Consider the following 19735-nt stretch of genomic DNA (forward strand, 5'->3'; position numbering starts at 1 on the left):
TAGATCCTGAATACTTGGTGGAAAAGAGTGTTAGTGGTCTCCATGGCAGTGGGTAGGCCTTTCATGGGGATTAATATGCATGAATTTGAAAAACGATCAATGATAACAAATATGGTGGTATACCCATTTGAGTTTTGCAGATCGGTGATTAAGGAGATGGACAGATGGGACCAGGATCTCTCAGGGATAGGAAGTGGTTGTAGAAGGCTGGCTGGCAGTTTTCTGGGGTTTTTGACTGTTCACAAACTTGACATGCCTTAACATATGCAGTGACATCATTAATGAGTGTAGGCCACCAGGATGAGTTACGTACAAAGATATAGTTCTAGTGTCCAGTGCTGAGGAAGGTATGGACCATTAGATCGTGCTTTGTCATAGAATGTGTGGTACATACTGTTTGGTTGGTGGGCATTCTGGTGGTGCAGGGTCTGTTTGTTTGGCTCTTTGAATTTCTTCCAATATGTCCCAGCTTATGGGTGCAATGATGATGGAAGGTGGTAAGATGGACTCATTTTGTGGTACGCTGTGAGGAGGATCATGACAATGGGAAAGAGCTCAGCTTTGCTGTTCTTACTGCCAGGGTGGTAGGTGACTGTGAATTGGAACCTTGTAAAGAAGAGTGACCATCAGGCTAGTCATGGGTTGAGTCGTTTTGCTCCCTTGATGTATTCAAGGTTTTTTTGGTCGGTAATTACTTGGAATGGATGGACAGATCCTTAAAGCCAGTGGTGCCACAATTCTAACGCAGCCTTCATGCACGCAGTAACTCTTTATTTCCAACATCATAGGTACTTTCAGCTGAGTTCAGTTTACGTGAGAAGAAGGCACAAGGATAAAGGGTTACCGTGGCATTGAGAGAGAACCGCCCCGATGCCACAGTCTGATGCATCAACCTCCACTATAAACAGTTGGTTGAGAATGGGGGCAGTCGTGAAAAAGGCTTCAAAGGCCTTTTCAGCACTCCATGTCACTCCATGTCAACTTGGATGGTTTGCCTTTGAGCAGGCAAAGACGTTTCAAAGACGTTTGGAAAGGGGCAGAGATGAGACTGTAATTGCAGATAAACCTGTAGAAATCAGCAAAGCCCAGAAAACGTTGTAGCTCCTTAACTGTATTGGGTCTTGGCCATTCTGTAACTGCCTGGATATTGGAATTATCCATCTAAACACCTTTATGACTAATGATATACCCCAAGAATGTTGTATGGGTAGTATGAATCAGGCAAAGTAGTAGTGACAAGTAATCAGTCCAACCAGGCAAACAAAGCAAAACAGTAATCCAATAATCGGTAATCCAAATAGACAGGCACAATGGTCAAAACGAGAAGGCAATGAAACGGACAATGGAAAAAAGCTCGGTAAGGCTTACATTTTGGTTACATTTGACCTTTTTTTGGTATATTTGTATATGTGTGCAATGCAACCAAAATGCTGATTATAAAACAGACCTCCAAGACATGGGTTCTGGCCTATGGTAACCAGGAAGTAACTGCTTTCACATAAAAAATAGTGAGTGTGATTCAGAGGTTGCATATTTGCACTAAAAGTATGTTTTTAATTTGCTGACAGTTAGGTTTAGGGTTGGGGCATGGGTTATAGGGGAAAATAAATCAAATATGACTGTATTACATCATTTACAACTAAAAATAAAACACTCTTTTGGCGCCACCCTATGGACATTTCACCTGGAAACTGGAGCTCACACATTCCCATGCGTTCAGAATTACTTCCAGTTTCAACCACTGGGGACAATGATTAGAGTTTTGCTAAGAACAGACCGATTTCAGAAGCAAAACTTTTGAATTTTGGCAAATTCACAATTTGATCAGTCTGCAAGTCTACATATTTTATGTGCTGTAGAACCTGGAAGAATTGCTGTTATTATTATTAGTGGTGCATGCTAAGGCAATTACAGTGACTTTACCATTGTTAATTATCCTCTGCTTCACACTGTTTAACAACTCCCCCATAAACTACAGACAAATTTCTCTTGTAAATTATATTGATGGACCATAATAGAATAAAGCCTGATTGCTTGAATGCATTGACTTTGCCAGAATCTGTATGCCAAATGTGGCATCTAGGTATTCAGCTCTATGAATATAATGGTCAGTGAACTTGTGCCTTAGGTGGTTACATCAAAATATAATTGAAAGTAAACTCTGAATTGTGTTAGTCTCATTTGAACTAGCAGAGTCTTCTTGAACTGATAGATTTCTCATCCGGCACACACTGCCCTCATGTGTGGAGCATAGAATACAATTAATACCTTGGATTCTTTGGTGACAGTAAGAAATCTGTCAGCACCATCTAGTGGATTTGCCCTTTTTATCCGCTCATGACCAAAATGAAATCACTCACTTGAAATGACAGTTTGTCAGGAGTCATCTGATGAATCACCTAATCAGTCATTTGAAAATTACTCCAACGATTGTATTAGACACATTGGGGTTCAAATGTCTGGGTCCACATTAAAAACCTGGGATTTAAAATCGAATTTAAACCTGAAAAAAACTTTTGAGAGACATTCTTCTCAAATCACTTGTTTTCATCAGGTTTTGCACTACGTTGCATGTATGCTGTAATTAAAGTAAAATGAGAACAATTGTTAATAATAATACAAACTTAATTGTATTAAATAAGAAAAATGGCAGTGCTAGACTTTTAGACCTCACTATTTCTCTGTTTTAAAAATAAAACTGCAGCACTGCACTGTCACCCAGTACATTTAAAAGAAATGTAACAACAGCTTACATATTATTTGTACATATTATTATTTTTTAGTACATATTATACCCCATCAGAATTTAAGTGAAGGCTTTGACGGAAAGTCCTGTGGGCCTGTGTGGCTTAAAAAGGGGAAAGAATCTGAAATGCGCCATGTTTTGTCGTTCCTGCAGAATGCCAACAGATGGCTGGCTGTAAATCTGTCTCATTGGCACCTCGCAGGGAATTGGATGCTGGGACGCTTATGTACAAAAGTCTGTTTATGGCTGGCCATGAGCAGCATTATAAAATCACAAATATCACGTAATATTACACTAGAAAATAAGAAATAAATGGGTGTGGGAAAAGTTGATTGCAGTACATGGAAAAGTAGATGAAAACAGTATATGAACATATCTAACCATTTGAAAGTACATATGTTAAGCATTACTGTATGTAACGTAATAATGTTTTAAATACAAGTCAATGCGGAGTGTTGCTGAAATTTGTAACAATAAACCATATGTGCTTACATCGAAAAAATATTGTACTATTGTGACTGAATCAACCGACTATGTCAGGTTGTAACATCAAAAGGACTTTTTTTAATCGGATCAAGTAGAAATAGGATAAAATAAGATGAATTAATGGGAACCTTCTATTCATTGATTTCAAGAAGAATATATTTATATATACTGTATGTGTGTGTGTGTGTGTATATATATATACACAAACGTGTGTGTCAGTGTAAAATGTTGTAAATTAAGAAACCATTTTTTTCTTTAGCTAAACATTATAACTAACTAAAGTAGTCAGGCTTATTCAGTTATATTAAATAATATTTTTGACTTATAATTGGCAATTCATTTAGATGTTAAAAAATGAGGAACAATTTTTAAATGTATTTAATGTTATTAAAGGCTTTTCAGCTAAATTTTAATGAAATTAAATTTAAATGAAATGGCAATATACAAAAAATGTCAAGCCATTGTTTTAGCTAAAAAAAACGTAATTAATCAATATGTCACGTTTAAAACACAAGTGACAAAAATACCCTTGAATAATGCTAATTTTCAGATAAACTTTTAGTTAAATCTTCAGTTTTTGTTAAAATCCCTCCTCCTATGGTTTACATTTATTTTAATGTAGGCATCTGCAAATGTGTTTTTTATTATGTTTATTTATTTTCCCAAGAGCGATTACACAAATATGATGGTATTGGAATTAAAACATTTTATATAAATAATTTTATATATTGTTTTATAAACAGGATATTTAACCTGTTACCTATGAAAAGTTGCTCTGCTCATTATTTTAACGTTTTAATGTTAAATGTTTTAAATCTTAGAAATAAAATAATTAATTATCTTGCATTAATAAAGTCTACAACAAAAAAATGCAAACACACACACACACGCACAATTAAAAACGGTCAAATTAAAAAAACAAAATGTTCTGTTAGGTGTCATTTTTTATTCCAAATGCTGTCAGCACTTCAGTTTATCGCGATAAGCAGGTGATAGCTCTCATCTGTTAGTGAAGTTGCTAATTAAAAATGTGAAAACTAGGGCAGAGAGAGAAAGCTGACAGATGAAGTGCTGAAGACCAGAGTCAGGTGGGTACGGTAGCCGTGAAGTGCAAAACAAAACAACAAATCTAGAAACATGATGGCAAATCCAAAGACAAAATAACGATTCAGAAACACAACAACAAATAATAAAACACAACGGCAAATCCGAAACACAACAGCGAATCCGTAAACAAAACAACAACTTAGAAAGCACAACAGCAATTCAGTCGAAATGTAAAGGGTAGGTAACAGCTTCACACCTGATTGGTTGTGGAGAATATCTAGTCTGGGGCACGTTCAAGGCCCTGTCCCAAATGGCACACTCCGGACTTGTGGACTTCCTCAGAGTCCACACTTCGGTGACGTCATGTAGTGCAGACTTATAGGGCCCCTCGCGCAAGTCCACAAGGGCGCATTGAGAAGTATTTTTGGAACAGACTCGATCGTGAAGTGTGGTTATTGTTGGACAGGAGCTGCAGGTTCGGTTCGGGGAAATATGCTGCCTATTGTTGTTGTTTTTACTATTGTGTTTGCGAGATGGCTTGCCATGCAGAGAAATCACATTTCGACGTCGTAGAAGACAAGATTATTTTTCATGCATACAAATGCTGATGTTATGCACGGAGGAAAGGGTAAGCAAGTAAATGTTATTGACTTTGTAGATAAACATATAACTTGTCAAAAGTCAGTTAATGCATTAAGTCATTATTATTTGATTTACTGTTTAATTTTCTTTTTCTTTATATATATATATATATATATATATATATATATATATATATATATATATATATATATATATGTATATGTATTTTATATTTTTTATGTGTACCTTGTTTTTTTTATGTCGTTTTTAATTTACAGGTTTAAATATCCATACTTCACTTACATATGACTCAGTAAAGCCCTGCCATTCGGTTCTATATAATGAATCGTTATGCGATCAGCCTATTATTATTCAGCGCGCTATTACTATGTTTCAGACATCAACCACTGGTCGATGACCATAATGTTTGTATAAACTGTAGGTAACAACTGGTAAAATGTACACAGTCATAAAAACCATAATGATACTTACACTTAAATATTTTCTTCTCAGCCATGTTATCAATTGTCTGCGTCCGTGAGCGAAAGCGCTCTTCACACCAGTTGTCTGATTGGCCTTTCGCAAGGACTCCTGGGTACTTGAAGTGCGTGAAGCCTGGATCTATGCGGGCTTCGCGGAAGACCGCTTCAAGGGTACAAAGGGGGCGCTGCTGAGCACACTTCAGAGCGTTAAAATGCTAAATGGGACGGCCTACGGACTCGTAGACTCAGCGAGCACGCGCAATTTAAGTCCACGAGACCGAAAGTCCGCATGAAGTGCGCCATTTGGGACAGGGCACAAGTTCAAAACGGTGCGCAACGTTTTGCTACGGTTTCCGGGTTGAACGTCATGTTTCCAGGAAACGGCGTGCACCGGCGTGCAACGGGGTTTGAGATGCGTTTTCTCTTGTTTGGTGGGTGTGTCAGAACTGCAGTCCAATCAGCAGCAACATGTATATAAAGCACGCGGAATTAAAGTGAACTCACACAATGGGTTCAAATAAAGTATTTTACAAATGTGTTCGATGCAGCTCGGTTTACGCATCAACTGAGGATATTAGAAGACATGTTTGTCGTAAGTTTTATTGTAAAATATAGGATATCAACATAATGATGTAGTTGTTTAGGCTATATTTTTAGCTTCATTGCAAGTGTATGACATTTGGTATAGAAATAAACAATGGTAATTAAGTGCTTTTCCTAAAAATGAGAAAGAAAATACAGGGTATTAAAACAGTATGAACTACAAATCAAGTCAGTATGTGAGGCTAAATGGATGTTTTAGTCTGAATTAGGTAAGATGTGTGCTTCCATCACAGTTTCCACAAATCCCTTCACTCGATTGGGAAGTTCTCTCGTGTTCTGGGCGGCAAGTGCAGTAACTGTAACATCGGGCATATTTTGCAGTATTAAACACATATTTATACCGACTTCATCACGCCCCGAAAATTCTTCACAAAGAACACAAAGAATGGCCTTCTCAGCTGCCATAGTTGCAACTCTTGCGTCATCAGAACAGTGCGTTCAACGCATCACCGTTTCTGTTTAAAAAACGTTGTGCAACGTTTTGTCGGCGCTGAACGCAGCTCTGGTTCTCTGCTCACTTTGGTGATTATGTCAAAATTCATTACAAATGCTCAGTTACTGAAAATTGTTAGTGGTTTGTCACTCAGTAAAACAACTCGTTATAACACAGAGAGCAAAAACAGCGGGAAAAGGTACGACGTTAGTCTAAGGAAAGTAAGGGACCGTCTAAAAAATTACACAAACCGCTAAAACGCCGGTATCCACGCGTTCATTCAATTGACACGAACATAACAAACACGGTTATTAAAAAAGCATTTTCTCATTCTAAAGGTTGCAGTAGACTGCTGGCGTAATGGCCCACTTTCTACATTTGAAGCCAGCATGTCCAATTATGAGTACAGTGTTATATATATATATATATATATATATATATATATATATATATATATATATATATATATATATATTCTTTTAAATTACTTACTAAAGTAATACTGGATTTAGAGGGCAGCAGACCCAAAACAGCAACTATGGCAAATATACCAGGGCACTACATATAAGGCTCTTGAAGACCCGTAAAAGCAAGTAACTTCAAAATACATTGAAATGTCTCAAAAACAGTAGAAAATAATCAGATGGCTTCCAGACTCACTGGATGGTATCACTGTCAGATTCAACAGTAGCACAGGAATAATTATTTCATAATGTCTCCGAAAGCAGTGATAAAAGAGCAGTGAGTAACTTCAAAAGGATATCTATCTTCACAACTTTTTTATTACTTAAACATTAGCAAAAGAATGGAAAAATACTATCAGGCTGTAATGATGTAGATAGGTATGAACCCAGGTGCAGGAACTTTACTCAAAGAGTACAGGACAACTGGGCAAACAGGATACAGTCTTTGGAATAGTTTATAAGTTTAACCCTTGTGCATCCTTGTGGACATTTTTGGCTTTTTCAGTTTTGTTTTTTTGATAACTTTGTCTGTGTTAATGCTAACTGCATAAAATTTTCCACAGGTGTGAAGTTTTATTGGAATTTTAATATTTCACCCTATTTTCTTTAAAAAAATATTTTTTGCACTAGTTACACAAAATACTCCCTCTTAGCGTTGTTTTGGACAAAAATGGCACATTGAAACCCATTAAAACTGCGATTTTTAATCCCAGTGCCATTTAACTATAAAATTATGCAATCTTGTTTAACATGCTTTCATTATGTTGGCAAGGCTTCAAAATTTACATTTTAAATATTTTTTACCAGATCGTGCCATTTTTTTTCAGGTTTGGCATATCATCGCTTTTGTTGTTGTTTTCTGCTGTTTTTGGCTTATGCATATTATAGAGCCAATTAGATACATTATGAATATCTAATTGTGTGAGTGTGTTGGTATGGATTTCAGAGTGTGGTTTGTATGTGTCTGAGGCTCTAATAATAAAAATAAAAAAAATTCTGTTTAGCATTTATTAAATTGAAAATAATTATAATTATTATATTTTTTATAAAAAACAACAGTGGCATTATGTAAACAAACCGGCGTTTAAAGTGTTAAAATTCTGAAAATAAATGAATGTTTGGTAATTATGATTGGAACTGATGCTGGTTAAAATATAAGTCAGTGAAAGTAGAAAAAATATTATTCTATAATATTTTTATGACACTTTTTGACATGGCCATTTTTGTCCATTATGGACCTAAGTGGTAGCTTTTTTTAAATCTGATACTGCATAAAAAATATGAAAGCATCAAAATGAATGTTGTTGTTAATCATTGACATATCCGAGGCTCTAATAATCAAAGAAAAAAAATTCTGCTTAGCATCTATTAAATTGAAAATAATTACTATTTTTCATTTTAACCTAAAAAAACAACAGTGGCATTATGTAAACAAACCAGCGTTTAAAGGGTTAAAATTCTAAAAATGAATGAATGTTTGGTCATTATGATTAGAGCTGATGCTGGTTAAAAAAATTATGTCAGTGAAAGTGGAAAAAAATATAAGTCTATAATATTTTTATGACAGTTTTTGGACATGGCCATTTTTGTCCATAATGAACCTATGTGTAACTTTTTTTAATTGATGCACAAGGGTTAACATAGGCATGTCCAGGAGATTCTCAAAAGTCAACTCAGGATTCATCCATAACAAACATCAAAGTAATTTCAGGAACCAGTGGATGATGCAGGCTTGGTGAGCAGAAGAGACTCTTGAACTTTTGAACAGTAGTGTACATCCAACAGAATGATTCTAGCTTTTTTTACCAATGTAGTTTTTACCCTAAAAACAACTGGATGATTAATGTGGATTATGTGACACTGTGATAATAATGTTTGTTCCAAAAGACTTGATTAAATGGATGAAACTTGTTTATTGGATATTAAACATATAGATTGTGACAAAACAGGCTGTCAGTCTGTGTGTGTTGGTGGGGATCTTTCAACTATTTCAGCACATGCGATTTTTACATAGTTACGTCCAGTAGGTGGCGGAAAAGCACTGTTATGAGTAAGTCAGCAACTATTCAACGACCATTTCAGTGAAAAAGGCTGCTTTATTCAGAAACAAACAATTCCATGGCAATCAATGTCAATTATTCCTATTTCAAGAGTGAATCCCGCATAAATGCGTATGTAATTCTCGAAACTTTGTGTTTACGTGGCCATTGGTCCTGGCTGGCAGCATGAAAAACAAGTTTTATAAAAATTCTGAATGGAAATTAGAAAGCATAGAAAGCACACAACGATCGCTCCCTTTACTAAAAAGCTGTTATCCATCTCCGTCGAGATCTCTAGCACTCCCGGATCTCTAGGACTATTAATAATGAAAAAAATAGTAACTTAAGCCTAAATGTTTCCAATTTACGCAAGGAATACAAAAGCCCCGATATGGTGTGGGTAGATATAAAGTAGAAAGATATATAGAGAGAGACAATTACCCCTCAAAAAAGTCGGTAAGAAGCTTTCTCTTCCCGACCTCGAGAGGAGGTTTATTTTTCTCCATTTTTTAAAAGTTAAAATTAGCTTCAACGGAGCAGCGCCAATCAAACAGTCCTGTCAGTCAACGATGTCATGCGCACAGCACTCTTTAGATGTGGGGCGGGGCGTTTACATTTTAAAGAGACTTTAAAACAATTATTGTAAATAATCAATTCACAAAATTTACCATATCCATTGCATGCATTTAATCAGATTTGTTATTATTATTTTTTACTAAAATAAAAATATCTGAGGGACCCCCATAATTCTATTTTTTACTTCTTATGGGGGGTCCCTAATACCTTATGGGGGGTCCCGGATCCCCCCAGCCCCCCCTCAATTTGAGCACTGATTAAATATGCTGACATAATTTAGGTGAGATTTTTCCAGGATGTGGAATTATACATTATTCAGTTATTAAAAACAAACAAACCGAAAACAATGTAAGTTAGTCATTCACACCACTGGCAGCCTGCTATAACCTTTGTAATGTAAAAATTACATCTTGATGAATTTGTGTGTGTTAAACACTATTATAAATATAAAAATGATAAAGGTTCCGTTTGCCGCCAATGGATACATTTTCCAATTATATGTATACACTATTTTTAACAGTGCTTTTTTAAGTTAGAGCATGAAAGTTGGACGAACGCTTGGACGCCAACGTTTTAGTGCAGTTTGTGGACTTTTAAGGCGGTCTCTTACGCATTAGATGAACCAGAAGACCATAGATGAACGTTGTACCTAAAACTAACTTTTCCCGCTCACTGTTTTTACTCTCTGTGTTAAAAAGTTTCCTGTTACTGTTTTCCCGAAAGAGAAAACACTCCAAATTATTTAGTTCTTCAGTCAGTGACCTTTTGGCATGGATTTTGATATAATCAGTGAACCAATCCTGAAGAAAAGACTAGATCTCATTCACAGCCAATCAGGTGAGAGGCTATGGTACCTACTCTTTCAGTTTCGACTAAATGCTGTTGTGTTTTCTGATTTGCTCTTGTTTTTGGATTTGCCGTTGTATTTTATTATTTGTTGTTGTGCACTTCATGGCCACCGTATAGGTGGGTGTCTTGGCAAACACAGACTGATGCCAAACAAGGATCACATTTACGATTTAATACCCTAACATCATCCAACAAACTTGCACATGACTCTTTTGCTTTCGTGCCATTTAAAAAAAACAAAAAAAATGAAAGAGAAAAAAAGACTTGGATAAATAGTTTTAATCGTAGTTTTAATTCAGCATAGTTTTTTAATCATAGTTTTCATTTTCAAAGTACTGGTTTCATACACATTACCCAATGGGGCCAATCCATAAACGTTAAAACGTAAACAATATGCATGTAAACATGATTTTAATGTGATAAAATCACTAACATTTTATGTAAGTTACAGTATATAAACTTTTACAACCGTAAACCCTGTTATTTTGCTAAATTAATGTATTTAACAACTTTACAGCTCAAATAATACACATGTTTTAATGGAAGAATTCATGTAAATAAATTAATACATTTGTGTGGTAATCAACATTAGGCCAGAAATTCTGTCAATTGAGCTTTACTTCTATTGAACCCCGAATATCACTTTTATCTGGTTTTATTCAAGTCAAAATTATTATTTAACATCAACCTGTCTGTAAACCAACAATCGCAAGTTAGCACTTTTTAACTTCTGGAGGGTTTTTTTACGGTGTGGAAAGTTCCATACAAGATGAAATCAGAATGTACATTTCAATACAATTTCTGTGAGTGCAAATGAAATGATCACAAAAGAGCTCAAATGAAAAGTTAAAAGCTCACAACAACGATTAATTAACAGGCTGCATTAGGTTTTAAAAGGCTTATCAAAACTAGTTTGCTGTATAGGAAATGTCTCATTTGAGAATGATTTTATCCATTAGGTGTACGTTCATGTAACATCACCCTCCCTGCTTTCCCTTCATACACTTTGCAAAGCACATGTGACACTTCATCACTCCGGCCACTATTCCAGGCCAAACCAGCCCGCAGAAGCAGCACACATGGCACGGCGACCTACAGTACAAACAGCCAGCGCACAGTTAGTTACCGCATGCAGTTAGATCTGAGCCGAGGTCACGGGACGGCATCAGGGTCGAGGGGTGGACTGTGCTGTCCGGTTGAGTTTTCATCTGGAGAGTTGTGATAGGTAAGAGCCAGGGCTGGGATTGGCTTGTCACCGTGTGGACTGTGTGTTCCGCTCCGGATTGTAAAATGAGCGGCAGGATTTTTTTGATTTAGCACTCTCTTAAATCCGGATTGGCCTGGATTGGTCAGTCACCTCAAGGGGCTAATTTATTGTTTCCTCCTATATCTGCAGTCCACATTCACGGGAGTGTGAAAGTGAGGAGAAAAGGCTTTGGTCTTTTGTGCTGAGATTAGAGAAGACTGACAGAGCAGATGTGCAGCTGTACATAAGGACAGACATGCATGTTGTTTTTTATAAAGTGCTTAAGGAAAAGTTTGTTGAGTGGTCTAATACAGCTGCATTTTGTCAACTTAAGAAAAATGTATTTATATTCTACTAAATAGACACGTTATATACTAGTAATAAACTAGAATTAGAATGAACTCAAATTCATCTAAGTGTAAATGGTTGGTATTGTTTACAGTTACATTAAAAACCTGGTATAAATCTGGTTTAATTAGAAACAATATTTCACAATGGCAAAAAAAACATTGTAAAGTATTTCAGTATTTTCTTAAGAAGTGTTACTGCAGCTTTTCTGTTTAAAGAAATTATTATAATAATGTTATTTACCACAAAAAATGACTTGCGCCTCCTTTTCTTTAAAAACAGCAAAAGTCGAGGTCACTTACAATTGAAGTAAATGTGGCCATTTTTGGAGCTTTGGAAAGCAGAAATTTGAATTGATTTTTTGAAGCTTTGAGGTTTTTAAATCGTTTACGGTATTATGTCGTCAGGGCAAAGAAGTATTAAACTGTATATAACTTCACACAGAAAAGGTTAGTGAGCAATTTTAATAAACTAAAATCATGTTAACACGCATATTGTTTAGGTATTGTGGTTACACTTTTGAAACGGTGATTATTTTACTGTTCAAAAAGTGGCACCCATTCACTTCCATTGTAAGTGCCTCACTGTAACCTTCATTTTTGCTTTTTTTTAAAGAAAATAAGGGACGAGTCAAAATAATTTTTGTGGTTATCAACATTATGCCACAAATTATGTTAGTTGAGCTTAACATGTATTGAACCCAGAATATTCCTTGACATACATAACATTTCAGACACCAGATGCACGCAGTAATTGAATACGGTAATATACACGCATCCGAGGTTTGTAAGGGTTTGGCAGTGTAGACTGATTCCCTCATCGAAACACTCATTAGTTATTCATGTTAGGGAAAAGATCAAGAATAATGTTCACAGGAAAATATATACATAACCTAACAATTGTACTTAATGTGGTAACATCTATATAAACTGGATTGATTCAAGTCAAAAATATAACCTGTCTAATATATTTATGTATAAATAAACTAGACAACATTAGGTTAGCAACAAAAGTAATTTTAAGGTTTAGATCAGGCAGAAACATGCCATCAGAACTTTTGAACCTCTACGTTTTGTTTCTATTACAGGTTTTTGATTATTTCATGACATTTCAACACCATAAATTGGTCAAGTGCTGTGTAGTGATTCCAGAATGCAATCAGAATGAAAAAAGCATATTGTTTACAATCAGCACTATGAAAGGATTCAGTTCAACTAATACTTAACATTGTGATTCAATGACTATTCTTTAGAGCAATAAAACTTGGTCACGCATGCCACAACATTACACGCATAAACCTTCTATAAATAATATTGACATTTAAATAGAGACCAGAGAACAAACGGTAGCAATTTTTTGAGTTTAACAACACTAAAACTAACTTATTTCAACTGACATGGTGATGCCTAAATGTACACTGAAATGTTGTAACATTTAAATGAACTGGTAACACTTTAAAATAAAACTGTATTAGTTAATTTCATTAGTTAACACAAGCTAACAATGAATAATACTTTTACAACACTTATTTAAAGTTCATTTTAAAATTTGTAATAATAAAAGTTGTATATGTTATCATTAATGTATTATGAAGTAACAACAAACAGTTGTATATTTATAAATTAACATCAACCATGATTGTGAAATTCTGTAAAAGTATTTTGTTCAGTGTTAGTTTATGATAATTAATGTATTAACTAATGTTATCGATTAGAACCTTATTATAAAGTGTTACCAATAAACTAGTTTGAGTCGCCGAAAATATTTTTGAATCAAACTCACTACATTAGAACACACACACACACACACACACACACACACACACACACACACACACACACACACATTTTAAGGGTTAGATCAGGCTCCATTTTTGTTATTAGGCACATGAGTAAAAGTGTTTTTGAGGCCAGATAGTCACAGATGCATCATTTATTCCCAGCTGCTTTTCCTGGTCAATGCTTGCATTTAATTCACTAGTGAGGCTTAGAAAGCGTGTTGTAAGAATTTAAATACAAATGTTATTTTTACACACAGAGCTAGAACATTTAGATTTAATGTTACCTTATTTAAGGGTTTATAAATATGTTTATTAATGACTAATAAGTCATTTACAAATGCATTATAAATTATTGATATGTTATAACAACTTGAATAAAAAGGGCAGCTTTTTAATGCAATACTTGCCAATTAATGAACATTTTTGCTTGCATGTGATACATTCTTAATAAATAAATCTGATTTAAAAGAGGGATTATATTATTTTTACATTTTGTTTATATTAACTACCATCTTGACTTGTGTTGTCACTTTCCTTTCATTGATTTCAAAGGAATAGTGCTACTGTGTGTGTGTGTGTGTGTGTTGTGTGTGTGTGTGTGTGTGTGTGTGTGTGTGTGGTCCCAACTAAACTTAGACTAAAGTTACCTAAAGTCCTCAGCAAAAATACTTTCTTCATGCTCATTCACAGCATATATCATATAATAAAGTCTGATAACAATGAAACCATTCTGAACTTTAAGTACATAGGTTTCTAATGTTGGAAACTCCTTAATAAATTATTTAATTGTGTCCATTTTACATTAAGGTATGTTTTCATAGGTTACTAATGTATTAATATTGTTATTAAGCATTTAAAAGATGTGAGGTAAAATGGATCACAATTTAGCAAGTATTGCATGAAAGTCTCCATTTTATGTACAGTCAGCCAGTTGTTATCGCAAAATAAACCCCGACAGAGTGATCAGGACCCTGATGCGAAGTGGAGGCCATTTTTAATTTATAAAGTCAGCCAGGCCAATTTATTGGCCAATTTTGAGATTACCTGTATTAGATTAGATTATTATTATTTAAGATCATTGGTACAGAATATTAATTTAAATTTAGGGATTTAATGATATGTAACAGGCAGAGTTTAAGATGTTTAAGCATCTAAAACTCTATATATAACTCCATATTTCTGAGAGAAACAAGATATTAAACAAGAATAAAATGTTGGCTAGGACTTGATTGTGTCCATCTGGAATTGATTTGATTGTGAAAATCGGTCTCTACATGCACACTGATTAAATTGTGAACTCAGCAACAGTAAGCACTGACTGATCAGCTGAAATCAGTCAGTGCTTACTGAAATGTGAAACACTGCCCCCAGTGGCCGAAGTTGGAAGTGTTGTTGAATTGAAATGTCCACAGAGTGGCGCCAAAAGCAAGTTGTTGTTTTAGTTGTGAATTATGTAATACAATCAACAGAAATTTATATTTTATGAGCTATATACCCTTACCCCAACACTAAACCTAAATGTCCGTGGTGTAAAAACGTAAAGCAAAAATGCAACTTCGGATTCTCTCCCTTCATTGTTTATGTGAATTCAGTTTCTGGTTTCCATTGGACTCAAACCCATGTTTCAGAGTATATTTAGTTTATATATGTGTAGCAGTGCTGTTTTAATGTCCACTCTTCCATCAAGACATGTTGTCTCATAAACTGAGGTATGGTGCCACAACATGTGACTCATAACCAGTCAATGACAGCCAGACAATCAGCTTTAATAAAAATGGAACAGTTGCTATGAGGACAACAGTGGCTAAATCATTAGGTCAGCGGGAAGTGACATCTGTACTCATGCTATCTTATCCCTGGATTAGCTAGAAATACACAGAGTCATGCAGCATGGTCTATCCCATGACCCTGATTGGTGTAAAGATACTGAACGCACACAATTGTGTACAATTATGCCCAGCATCTACTGTCTCAAGAATGGCTGGCATTAATTGGACAAGGGCATCTGATACTTAGATCCCATGTTTTTATGAGACGTCTCAAGTGCAGGACTGCTTCAAGCTGGCAGCCGTGAAAGCCGTATTGGTTTTCTGTGGTAGATGAGTGTGCGTCAAGGTTGTATTTTTGGAGTCATGAAGGTAGAATGGTATTGGTGTAATGTCCAACAACACTCTTTATTAAGAGTCTACAATATGCTAATCAATGCCAAGTGGTTATGTATTTACAGTATTGTTATGTGCCATTCTGAACTGAAGTAAAAATATATTTTGAACACTTTAAATTAATGTTACCTTTGTTAAGAGTTTATAAAAAGGCTTATTAATGACTAATAAACCATTTACAAATGAATTATAAATGATACATTTTTGGTTATAACAGCATGAATAAAAAGGGCAGATTTTTAATGGAATACTTCCCAATGAATATTTTTGCTTTCATGTTATAAATGCTTAATAAATAAATCAGATTTAAAAGAGGGATTATATAATTTTTACTTTGTGCTTATATTAACTACTGTGTGTGTGGTGTCCCAACTAAACTTGTTCTTGTTATCTAAAGCCCTCAGTAAAACAACTTTCTTCATGCTTATTCACAGCCTACATAATAAACCCTGGTAACAAATAAACAATTTTTAAATTTATGTACATAGGTTTCTACTGTTGGAAACTAATAATTTTACTCCTTAGTCCATTTTAAATTAAGGTACATTTCCATAGGTTACTAATGTTGATTAAGTGTTATTAAGCATTTATAAGATGTGAGGTAAAATGGCTCACTATTTAGCAAGTATTACATGAAAGTCTCCATTTTATTAAATGTTGTTAAAACTGCATATTAAATAAATGATAATGTACAGTCAGCCAGTTGTTATCGCAAAATAAACCCAGACAGAGTGATCAGGACCCTGATGCGAACCGGAGGGGTCTATCAGCCTGAAAGGGTTTATTTTGCAATAACGTCCGGCTGACGGACTGTACATTATCCTGCTTATTACACATCTACTAACCAAATAAATAAATACATGGACATACAATCCTTATTTGCATTGAAAATAGGCAATTATGTGACATGAAAGAAATCGCCAAATAGCTGAAATCCACCTCGTTTGACTAATTGCCAATAAATACATAAATGCATTGAAACATTGATTTGATACTATTTTATTAGCTTACTTGTAGAGATCTCACAGTGATCCGAGAAGCAGCAAAGGTTCATAATACCTGCATAAGCAGTCTGAAATGTGCATGTGCGGTTGTTACAGAGAAATATCAGACCAATAGATGGTGCCATTGACCAATCAGAACCGAGTATTTCAGAGAGCCATGTAATATTGATTTATAATGCATTTGTAAATGACTTATTAGTCATTATTGAACCCCTATATACCCTTAACAATGGAAACATCACTGTAAAGCGTTTCCAATATTGTTTATATTTCAATTCAGTGACTGAATTTGAGGTTAAATAAATTGAGGTAGCAAAGAGGATGCAGAATAATTTTTTTTTGTGAAATTTAATTTTTGTGTCCGCTTGCTTTCTTTTCCCAATGTTTTGTTTAAACATGGATAAGACAGATGTCTTTGACCATTGCACCATGTCCAGCTGTTTTTTCAGTATTTTAGTAAAGAAATTCGGACATAATCTATTATCTTAACTTCCATCTTCTGGTGTGCAGAAAGATGGCATAGCTTTTTGGAGCTGGTATTGATGTGTGAACTTTACGATCTGTAAATCCATATCATAATCTTAAATGACTCCAGCACCACAGTGGAGAGGTGTTAATCCATCCCCAAAAGATTCAGTTGCACAAATTCAGATTTGAGTTGATCTGAGAAACCTGTCTTCTTCCATCTTGATTTCTTGACAGTTTTTATAACATTATCGCACTAAAGTAAAGATAACCTTTTAAAGAAAAGCTAGTTATCTCAATAACAAGCTACTAAAGAGAAGTAGCTAACTACATTGTAGCTATCACTATATATATATTTTTAATTTTTTTTTAAATAAGGCAGCATTGATCTAGCACAAAAACAATGGGTATCACAATAAGGGTGATGGCATAAAACATACATTCAATTTATCTGCATTGAACAGATAATTGTACACTTAATATTGACATGTCTCACATGCACACAAAAACTAGAGTGTTTTGAAAAGAGTTGTTGAACTATTGTCATGCTACTAGCTAAGTTTGTTGCTTCTCTTAGTTAGATCACAACTGTTGAGGCTAAAGATCTATGAAAATCTCTTTAACATGGCTAGTGACATTAGTTTCTTCTTTCTGCACTTTTAAGAACTTTCCATTGGTTCTTTGCCACCTCTGGCTCTTGGCTATGAGGGTGTTCGCTCAGTGAGGATGGTATCAGACTTGCACATTTATTTTGATTGATAGTAGCACTTGCTAAATTTAGCAAGCATGTGAGCACATTAATCAGTCCACTCAAACAGGGACATGGAGTCAAGAGTTTGTACTCTTGAGAATGTTTCTGGGTTGAACAAAGACAATTTCAGTATTTTCAGGCATTACAATGTAATACCTATTAATGATTTGAATTATTTAAATAGTTGCTTAGTAACTTCGCAGCTACCACAATAACATTTGACTTTTTTAAGCATATAAATGGTTGAACTTGGTTATCAGACTGATCGCACTGACAATTCGGCAACAGTAGGTCAAAAGTTTTGCTGCTGAAATCAGTCTGTTTACTGAAATACAAACCACTGCCCCCAGTGGCAGAAGCTGGAAGTGGCCTACACTAGAGTTGCACGATACTGAGAAAAAAATGTGATACGCAATGAGCTGTTGGATAATATGATATGCAAAGTGATAATCCTATGATAATATCGTCTGAGCTTGTGGAACATCAGAACCCTAACTGCCTTAATACACTGAAGTTTATTGCTAAAAATGGACCATCTATCTCAGATATCACAAACATGCAAGGCTCCACTCTGGACTCCCAGGTGCTCTCACAAACAGATTAGGGAAACAAAATGTGTACTATTACAATAATTTAAAAATCTATTTCAATATAAAAGCTATAAAATGAGCAGTATGAACAGTAGATCATCAGCGATTATACATTTTTTATTTAAGAGCGAATATGCAACCTCCGAATTGTGCTCACCATTGTTTGTGAACACTATTTTTTCATGGGACCAGAATCTGTGTTTTTAAAAGTTATCATTTACGCCACAGGAAAATGTGGACTCATTTGAATTGATACAAAAATGTCTGATGGAGGATTCCACTTGTCAGTTTTTCAGCAGAGTAGGGTTGATTTCAGGGTGCATGAACATTTGAAAACAACATTTCCCAAGTGATAACGTTGTATATATGTGCTGGTCATATAATTAGAATATCATCAAAAAGTTGATTTATTTCAGTAATTCCATTCAAAAAGTGAAACTTGGATAATGTATACATTCATTCCACATAGACTAATATATTTCAAGTGTTCATTCCTTTTAATTGATGATTATAACTGACAACTAATGAAAAAACCCCAAAACAGTATCTCAGAAAATTAGAATATTGTGAAAAGGTAATTAACTCAAAACACCTGCAAAGGCCTTTAAATGGTCTCTCAGTCTAATTCTGTAGGCTACACAATCATGGGGAAGACTGCTGACTTGACAGCTGTCCAAAAGACGACCATTGGTCGCAAGACACAAAAGGTCATTGCTAAAGAGGCTGGCTGTTCACAGAGCTCTGTGTCCAAGCACATTAATAGAGAGGCGAAGGGAAGGAAAAGATGTGGTAGAAACAAAGTGTACAAGCAATAGGGATAACTGCACCCTGGAGAGGATTGTGAAACAAAACCCATTCAAAAATGTGGGGGAGATTCACAAAGAGTGGACTGCAGCTGGAGTCAGTGCTTCAAGAACCACCACGCACAGACATATGCAAGACATGGGTTTCAGCTATCGCATTCCTTGTGTCAAGCCACTCTTGAACAAGACACAGCATCAGAACACAAAAAGGACTGGACTGCTGCTGAGTGGTCCAAAGTTATGTTCTCTGATGAAAGTAAATTTTGCATTTCCTTTGGA

The 19735-nt window shown here is 35.1% G+C and overlaps 1 protein-coding gene across 2 annotated transcripts in view; it reads left to right on the top strand.

The window, feature by feature from the left end:
* Positions 1-19735, top strand: part of LOC127639349 (RNA-binding protein 20-like) — an 87888-nt gene that overhangs the window by 40213 nt on the left and 27940 nt on the right. Inside the window, exon 1 of one of the 2 annotated variants that reach the window (XM_052121299.1) lies at positions 11442-11532. The exons of the other annotated variant lie outside the window; for it this stretch is intronic. The gene's annotated coding sequence lies outside the window, so the exon portion shown is untranslated. Of the gene's footprint in view, positions 1-11441; positions 11533-19735 lie in introns of those variants that run through there. 2 annotated transcript variants of the gene reach the window in all.

Source organism: Xyrauchen texanus, chromosome 48, assembly GCF_025860055.1.
Source record: "Xyrauchen texanus isolate HMW12.3.18 chromosome 48, RBS_HiC_50CHRs, whole genome shotgun sequence".
Classification (NCBI taxonomy): domain Eukaryota; kingdom Metazoa; phylum Chordata; class Actinopteri; order Cypriniformes; family Catostomidae; genus Xyrauchen; species Xyrauchen texanus.